At 38.8% G+C, this 9505-nt stretch overlaps 1 long non-coding RNA gene across 2 annotated transcripts; it reads right to left on the bottom strand.

The window, feature by feature from the left end:
* Positions 1–531: 531 nt before the first annotated feature.
* LOC148652841 (uncharacterized) lies at positions 532–9036 on the bottom strand. 2 transcript variants are annotated; one of them, XR_015925448.1, is made up of 4 exons: positions 8584–9036; positions 8000–8088; positions 1544–4634; positions 532–1029 (listed from the first exon to the last, which is right to left on the bottom strand). It is a non-coding gene; the product is annotated as an uncharacterized LOC148652841 (long non-coding RNA). The 2 variants fall into 2 exon arrangements; XR_015925447.1 differs by having other exon boundaries at positions 532–4634; positions 8584–8995.
* Between the last annotated feature and the right edge of the window lie 469 nt (positions 9037–9505).

The raw sequence follows: 9505 nt of genomic DNA, 5'->3' as shown, positions 1-9505 counted from the left end.
TTTATCTGTCAGAGAAGAATTGTATGTAACCCTTCTTTTGATTAGACAGCCTCCTAAGAAAGATTTTGCTCAATGTTTTCATCTCAAGCACAAAATTGTAACATTGCATAGCTTGTCTGGTGGCTCCTTTAAAATACAGAGCAGCCCTAATGCTGAGGTCTCAGTGAAGTTGTTCGGCTAGTTACTGTTCCACAGAGCTCCCACAATCTACATAAATAAAGTCATCAAAATGTGTACAGGGCGGAGCGGTGGCACCGTGGCTAAGGATCTGCGCCTGTAGCTGGAAGGTTCAAATCACGAGGCCAGCAGAGGAATCCTACTCTGTTGGGCCCCTGAGCAAGGACGTTAACTCCAGCTGCTCCAGGGGCACCGTATAAATGGCGGACCATGCACTCTGACCCCAAGCTTCTCTCTCCCCATCTGTATACCTTGTGCGTCTCATGGAGAGCAAGCTGGGGTATGTGAAAAGACGAATTCCTAATGCAAGAAATTGTATAGGGCTAATAAAGTTATCTTATCTTATGTACAACATGGGGAAAGAAAAAAAAACTTTAATGGACAAGAAGTGCATTAAATTACTTTGTTACTAAATAGGTTCCAAGTTTCAGGCAGCTGATCCAATGCCTCTCTGATTCACAGTATAGAAGCTCTTTTCACCAGGTTCAGGTTCTGGGAGGTAAATAGGTAGAACAGGAGGGTTAAGACCAGAGATACTCATGTACTGTGTTGCAAACTTCTCATTTAGCTCTGTGTTACCAAGGCAACGCCTTCCTTCTGAACAGTATTGTGGAAGCAGTGATCCATCTCCCCTCACCATTACCTTTACATGGGGGGGTTGGGGGTCCTTTGTGAAGATTTCAACTTCTTGGAGAATGTTCTCCTTTTAAGATAACCTGCTCAGAAAAGCAGAACAAAGCCCTCATGAAAAAATAATCAAATCAGCACCACAGTAAAGCATTAGTAACAGAACACCCATCATCTTCAAGTTGATCTGAGCTGCCCAATCACGGCCTTCGTCTGCAGCCCAGCCTGCATCAAAACAAAGCAAGAGGGAATTGTTTTATGGGAAGCTAGTAAACACAGTGTCTGAAAAATTAGAAATTGGTTTTGCGGGAAGCCATTAATTTCTCAACACAATGTGAAGCCCTTCCTCAGGCAGTTAAAAAGGCTAATGGCAAAGAGCTTGCAGCTTTCTTAGGAGAAGCAATAACAGTTATTGTGAAGAGTGAAATGAGCATGGCTGTGCTTTAAAAAGACAGGTTCTGCTGTATTTGCCACTCTCTTGTCAGATAACACATTCCTGGTCATTCTTTGAAGGGATTAACAGAAGACAAAGTCATTACTGGTAAGTAATAAAGCTTTTGAACACCTGAAAATTTTGACAAGGACATCAAAGGAAGATAACACTTTTGTAAAGCTTTCACTTAATCACTGCCAGGAAAGTGTTGTTTTTAAATGGTTTTATTTTAAAAAACGTCTTGTATGGTTGACTCCAGTTCAGTGTTCCAGAGCGTCTTTAATCTTCAGGATAATTTATACTTACTGGGTAAAATCCAAGTAAAACAGTGAAGGCTTGAGTATCCAGATGATGCATGTTGAGGGCTGTGATACAAGGACACGCAGAGAGAAACAGTCCTTATACGAGCTGTGACTAGTTTCTTCTGGCTGTGGTAGAGGTTACTGTTTTACAGACATGTCGCAAACAGGAAATGCAAGCTTATTGTGTACAGTAGCTCGGTGTTAATGTCAACTGCAACTTTCAGTACAAGACATTTCTTTAGAAAAGTGAGGGTGAGAACAACAGTCTTCTGAAAACAAATTAATTGTGGTAAAAATGTGGTTTTATGTTGTAAATTCAAATTTATTATTTAAAAAACCTTTCTTTGGTAATAATGGAAAACTTTCAGGATTTGTGCCTCTTCTGCCAAATGACATGTTTCACTCTGCTTAATCTTATAAAATTTTGTTATATATTACCGAATTACAAGAATGATTTAACTTTTAAACAATAACAACAGTTCACTTAAAACTTCAATCATGACATTCCACAAATATTTCAACATGTCTAGTCACAGTTTCAGCTAAATAAAATAAATGGTTCAGGAATATACTTGGTGCTAATGAATCTGAATATCACTCTCAATTTAAGCTTCTTCAATCATTCTAAATATACTATAATCATTTAAAGAAAGCACTGACTATATCTCATTGCACATGAGGAAAGAGAAGAGGTACACTGGCATATTATAAAGCCTGAAACATCTAGGTGAGTTGAGGTTTAGAGACTGTGGACTGTCATACCCTTAAACAAGGCACAACACTCCAAAGACTCCAGCCAAATGCCCTGCTGTGCAAATGGATTTTCAAGTGGATCTTGTTCTTCAAGACAAAGAAATCCAGCATGTGCAGGTCACTAAACTAGAAGCCGTGCAGAGGAATATAACTGGAAATCACCCACTCCGTTACCACCCAAACACAATAAACACTTGATTGATCCAATTAACATCGGAATGCTGACGTTTCAGCAAAGGAGGGCATTCATTTCCTCAAAAAAGTAACACTAAATGGGTAAGCCATCTTTTTTGTGTTTAGAATACAGTACACAGTATTCTGATATCTCATATCATAATATAAGAGGACACTTCTCTCATCCTTCCTCTGTGATCAGTTGTACATTTTCACTTAACAGCACATGCTACCGATACTTTTTTCACAGCACACTTTATTACTCAACTCTATATACTTTTAAATTGTACATATTTCTTTTTTTTCTTACTTTCATTTTATATGTCGACACCTCAACCAAGAGAAATTCCTTGTTCTTGGTGAATAAGTTTCCGATTCCAAATTTAAAACCTAGGTGGCATTTTTATACCCACCAAGAGAAAACAAACTTGTGAACAGTGAACTACATGGAATTCAAGTTTCTTTTAAAATTAGGGCAAATTTTGAATCACTGTTCAATTGGTAGCCCATGGCTAAATACATTTAATCATATTCTGAGATGTTTAAAAAAAGTCAACATCAAAAGACAACAGAATCCAGTAAAATCCAGGAAATCCTCTTCAAGCAAACAGTTAAATAGACCTGGAAAACAGACTGTGAAAACAAACAATATTTACAGTCCTGTGCTGTGCCAAGCCACACATATCTGTTTATTTTGTTTACCATTTAATGTTCTTAATTTTTTCCATAGCTTGAGGGGAACAGGAAGAACTGTGCAGTAGCTGATGAAAACAGAGGGGATGTGCCTCATGCTGCTTCATTCTCTCCTGACAGGTGAAGAGATACTAAATACGAAGATTACATGCAGCAGAAGAGCTGACAGAAACCAACAAACCTTACAAAATAAATTTACCTCTTAAAGCTGTTTATTAGTTTGTCACTTGTTCTGCAGAGCATCTACGCCAATCTACTCGAAAAAAGTAAGTTTACTCCCCGACAAAGAAGATGTATTTTTGACAAATGATTTAAGGAGCAGAACACAGCTGACCATTATTACACCCAGCTAGTGACAGCCTTAATGTTTCTTAGTAGTATAAAAAAATGAAAGGGAAAGATTTTTTTACCTTAAATGTCTTCTGGCACTATTTTACGTTCAAAGAGCAGGCTGGCAAAAAACTTGGCTTGTTTCCTGGAAGGTCTGGAGTCTCCGTTTTATCTTTATCCTTACAACTTTATCTGTTGTTTTAATTATCACCAGAAGCAGAGTATCACAAGAAAGTGGCTAGAAAGAGGGAGAACAAAAAAGAAGTTCGGGAGAACAAACTCGGAACAAAAAGTCCCACACCCCACCCCCACCCCCTCTTTGCTTTTCTCCAGAATCAACCAAAAAACAGAGAAAAACAGAAAACTGGAGACGCAGCTTGCACATTGTTTCTCCCAGAACAGCGTTCAGCCTGAGCCTCTAGTGCTGAAAACAAGGTAGGCCTGAGCCGGGGTGCAGAACGCTACCCAGATTTCAAAGTTAGATTTGTTAGAAAGCTGTGATTAGGTCCTGAGCTGGAATTTGCTCACTTGACTTTTTTCTTTAATTTATACGGAGGGGGTTTAAGTGTGCAAGTGTGTACAATCCCCTACCTCAGCCCGATCCCAAGTACTTCTGGACCTCCACAATTTATCTACAAACAGCCACACCTCATAACAATATGCATCTCATAATATGACTATTCATTAAGACTGCTGGTAGAGTATGAAAATCTATAAAGGTCTGAGATGTTCAAGAGTTAGAAACTACATAACACTCCCTAGTGGATAGCAGTCTAGGGCTTTGTACTTGCCTTGTTTCCCATCTAATACCAGTCTTTCCATTTTAATAAAATGTAATAATAAACCTTTAAATAATTACTTCGAAATATTTTCAAAAGACCTGGTTGACATGCTGTGTCCTATGGTTACTCTCAATATACAGGTTTTAAAACTGCTTGCACAATTGAAATAAAACTATCATCAAAGTATATAATCCAAGACAGAAGATAGACAACAGATTGCATACAAGATCTGGTATTCTGACAAATAATTGTTGTCACGGGTCTTTAAACAGACGACCATACTCTGAATCACCAGCTTCAGTCAAACCAAAACCCTTCCCGATGGGATCGGAGTGCTTTAACTGAGCCCCTTACTGTAGTGTTCTGAAAGACAAATGAGTAAAAACAATTATTTCAAGGAACAGTTAATTAATTGCAGATTTTGCAAAATTGTGCAGCCAGAACAGAGGAGGGAAACTTGTCATTTAAACTCCAAAACTGTCAAGGCAAATCACAAACGGATAACAAGCATAAAATCACAGCTGTTGACTTACACATACAGACTGCACAATCTGAAATTGCTCCAAACTGCTCTGCAGCAGGAACTTTATTTTTTAATCCAGGGTAGAGAGAACACCATCTTGAGGGTGACAGGATAGAACATAGACACTTACTGACTGTAGGTCTTATTTGAAATGCATTCACATGACTCACTATGACTGGAAAACAAACTAAATGCTGAAAATACAGGCCGGGCTTCACTGAACAGAACCTCAACGACTTCTTGCAAAGAGTAAAAACCGTCATTCACCTCATCTTGGGTATTTCTGAGGAATGGCATTCCCTACTCTGTGTGGTACTGTATGTGAGCAGGAGCGCAAATATACTGCCACCCACCCTGTCACATTACACTGCACTCTCTTAATCCAATTCACTCGGCCACTTACTTCCAAATAGAATTATTCCCCAGGAATTTAGGCAGGGTAAAGGCAAAGGAAAATGCATCTCCATCTCAAAATTAATAGCGACTTCTAAGGATCAGTTTATTGCCAGCAGTGAATCAAACCTGTTTGCTTTCTACATTAGGTCAATAAAGAGGAAATGCGTCCCCACAGGCAGGAAATTACAAGCTATCGATACATGAATCAGGTTTTCCTCTTGTCTGCAGAAAGCTTCTCATCAGTGCTGTGTCAGATTTCAGCTTTAGATTTAGGGGCTCTTTGCAAAAACAGATCTGATTAGTAGCATCGGATTGAGAAAAGAGTCCTGCAATCGTACAAGAGTAGTGCTGCTGAATTCTTCATCTCCTTTTGTGTGTGAAATTCACCTCACCCAATCACTAAGGAGAGAATTACTTCCCATTGAGATGCCAAAGTGTGAAAGATATCCAAGTTGCATTTTCTTATTACCTATAAGGAACTAATCAATAATGCTTTTGGATTTTTCTTCGTTGCAGGAAGTTAATTAAAAAAGAGGATTCTCATTTACAAAAGCATAATCATTTTAGAATGTCAATGAACCAGACACTTCTTCATTATTACACTCTATATAAAAGGCCGTTATCATGTAAAGGCTTAATGGACGAGGCCATTAATTTTGAAGGGTAAATGCTTTTATTACAGCTGTTGAGCAGGCTAATGTTTTATAACATATAATGTTTTATCCCACATAAATCAGAGGACAAAGTCACATTCATTCCTTTCCAGAAGAAAATAGTTTTAAGTGTTAGTATAATAAATGTAGCTTGTTCTCTTTGCCTGTAATTACTGTGGATGTCCAATGACCTTCTTGGAAACTAAACTAGAACAGTGAGACTTATAACGTGCAACAGACAGCCACTAGTCTTTAGTGATCGGTCTGTACAATTCTGTGAGCAGCATTTTTGTTTAAAACTAGAAATAATTGATAAGACTCATAAAACTTTAGTTTCTTTACAAAAGAAATCTACAAACACTGCAAACTGCTTGTCTATTAGTAAACTATGCTTTTTTTGCTTTATATCAGAAAAGCTATAACTCAAACACTTTCATCTGCAAACGAAAATGTCCGTATACAACCTCATAAACTATACAGACATTCGGTTACCTCCTCTGATTTTTAAAATAAAAATTTGTGAATAGCACATCTTTACAAGCACCAGCTTGGTAGCGAGCACTGCTGTCTCACAGCTCCTGGGAGCCCTGGTTCAAGTCTAGACTGAGGCATCTTTTGTGTGGAGATTGCATATTCCTCCCATGTCCCGGTTGGTTTGGGTGCTCTGATGTCCTCCTGCTATCCAAACATTCCAGCTATGTTAACTGATGTTTCTAAATTGTCCCAATGCATGTACTGTAGGTGAACCCAATACATTTCGAGATTAAAGACTATTCTACATTGATAGGCTAAAGGAACAAAACAGCCTCTCAGTTGTTAAATCATGAATTGCTCAGTAAGATCTAAAAAAGCAGACTATCTGATTGGAACTGAACCTTGAAAGGTCTTGAACTGAGAACATTATGAGTGGAAATGCAACAAGTATTTGAAATCCTTAAAAGCATCAACAAAGTCAACCCAGTGGATTTCTTCAGAATGAAGGACACAAGTGGAAATTGTGTGGAGAGTCATTGATAAAAGAAACAGAAACTTTAGACATCTGGATTAAAATGGCAGAAATGAATCTGGTGAGAATTAATGTGGTTGTAGCCCAAAAACTAAGATGGCATTACGCTTGAATGATTTAACGGAATTCGGTCTCTGTAAATCATTTTTTCTTTAATGCAAGGCCCATAGCAATTTCAACGGTGTGGGGATAGGTCGAAATATCTCAGTCAACAAGCTAAGACTGATGAATCAGGCACTGTTGCTATAGCAGCAAACAGGACTTCAACAGCTCGAGGCGAGCGTTTCCATCCTTATCGCAGCCTTACCGAATACTCCGTGGAGGGGCTCCGCTAACCTCAGGCTGTTAGTATTTTATGAAGATGCCTGCTGAGGATTTTGACCGAGAATAACTCCAGCCCCAGCCATTAAAAGGTGAAAACATTTAATCCTCTCCATTCAGCCAGCTATCACAGAAGAAATGCAAGACGTTTTTTTCTTCAGTCGCACATGTGCTCCTAATAAATTCAATTATACCATTAAGCTTCAGAATTCTTGTAGAGGCACGTCCAAACAGAATACCGGGGCTTTGCAAGGATATTGCAAACGAAACTCCTATACATGTCAGGATCCTTTCCAGTTTCATACTGTACCACCCCATTTAAGAGCTCCGAGTTCTAAACCACAACAGTTCTGAACATATCCTGTAAACCACTGGACTATAAAACACTAGTCCATCATGCAATTTTCATTTTACAAAAAAGTTAAAACCTCCAGTTACTTCCCAGCTCATAATTGATTTGTCTTCATTCATACTCATTCATTTATTCATTCAGAGAATAGTCAGATAGTGTGCTTTAATGCATAATTATTCCTCGTACTGTTAAAGTTAATCGCAACTAATTGGACTAAATGACAGTTGTCCAGGTCTGCTGTCTGAACTGGTATACTTACTGACTGAAGGACATGTTTCTCTCTTCACTTAAACCAAACACAGGGACATTAAACTCAAAGTTGCACACTTGGAAAGACTGCCACAGCATCACCCTTATTTATTTTATGGGAAATGTATGACACTGATTCCTGGAGTGAATGCTCAAATGTCAAGTGCTGAAAAGCAGGGCAACAAATTTAGAAGATTTAATTTAAGTCGCACCAACAATAACACTCACCCTTTAAAGCTGCTAAAGTATCAAAGAAAATGTTAAAATCTGAAAAATGTCCTGATCGATGGACCAGCTTGTGACCTTTTCCTGGTTGCCTGTGATGAAAAGAGCAAATGTTTTTTAAAATCCACTCACCCAGTAATTTTCTTTTAGCTACAATCATCTGTCAAAGAGCAAATCCTAGACGAGGGGCTGGTGCACTAATGGATTTTCCTTAGCAATTAAAATACAAAAAAACTTATTAGCTTCAACACCTTTAAAAGTGTGTTAATCCCTTGTACAGTAACTAAAGTATAACTGCACACAAATTATCTTGAAAATCCAATTATCACCCAGTTTTTATTACTAGCGAGGGGAACGGTCCTAAACTATCCAATCACAAGAATAAAAACATAGAATGAAAGATTAAAATTAAACAACAAAAGCATAGAATAACACATAAACACATAGTCTGGCAAAAAGGTTTCCTATACGGTATATACAAACCGTGACAATTAGCATAAATACGCTAAATAAGAAAAGAACCGAAAATGTAGGACTATAGACTATTATCAAAAGCAATAACATAAAAACGTACATAAAACACTTACCTTTATCATTTTTGAGTGCAGCGACATCCACAAATCTATAATGAAGCAAAAGAGAGCAGACATATACGCACGCACAAAGTTTTGACTCGTGCCTCGGACAGGAACGGAAAAGCTTCGAGAGCACAACCCCCCGCTAGGGTTAGCCTAGCACCGCGAGAACACGAAATCGCGGACGAGGAGGAAGGACTCTAATTGGCTGCTCCTGAACAAGTGGGAGGAGCATCGTATTTAAATATGCGTTTTCGGTCATCCGTTTTTCAGAATAGTACTGTAGAAGGATTTATGGCTGGGATGTTGTGGTGCTTGGCTTTTCCTTTAAGCAAGGACTGAACCTTGACCTGTTCCTTTGCAGACTGCTTGGAGTTGTCGGGAGGTTGATGGTTTGACAGTGCCAATTAGGTTTGCTGTGTTTTGGGACATGTGATTGTTTTTAACTGTTTAATATTTATGGCAATTCTATTCTATTTAGAAACTAAAACTGCAGTGGGTAACAGTGTTGTGTACCTATGTTCTACATAGGTTAATTGTGGTTACTGCAGAGGAGAAAAGAAACTAATAATAATTGCTTACACTTATACAGTATAGCACTTTTCTGGACACTCCACTCAAAGCGCTTTACGGGTAATGGGGACTCCCCTCCACCACCACCAATGTGCAGCATCCACCTGGATGATGCAATGGCAGCCATAGTGTGCCAGAATGCTCACCACACATCAGCTATCAGTGGGGAGGAGAGCAGAGAGTAATGTAGCCAAATCATAGATGGGGATTATTAGGAGGCCATGATTGTTTAAGGGCCAATGGGAAATTTGGCCAGGACGCCGGGGTTACACCCCTACTCTTTTCGAGAAACGCCCTGGGATTTTTAATGACCACAGGAGGTCAGGGCCAGTCAGGAGGTTTAAGTATTTCTCATCCGAAG

Source organism: Lepisosteus platostomus, chromosome 11, assembly GCF_059453375.1.
Source record: "Lepisosteus platostomus isolate fLepPlt1 chromosome 11, fLepPlt1.hap1, whole genome shotgun sequence".
Taxonomy (NCBI): domain Eukaryota; kingdom Metazoa; phylum Chordata; class Actinopteri; order Semionotiformes; family Lepisosteidae; genus Lepisosteus; species Lepisosteus platostomus.
Note: the sequence above shows the minus strand (reverse complement) of the source record. Positions and strands in the feature narration are given on the sequence as shown.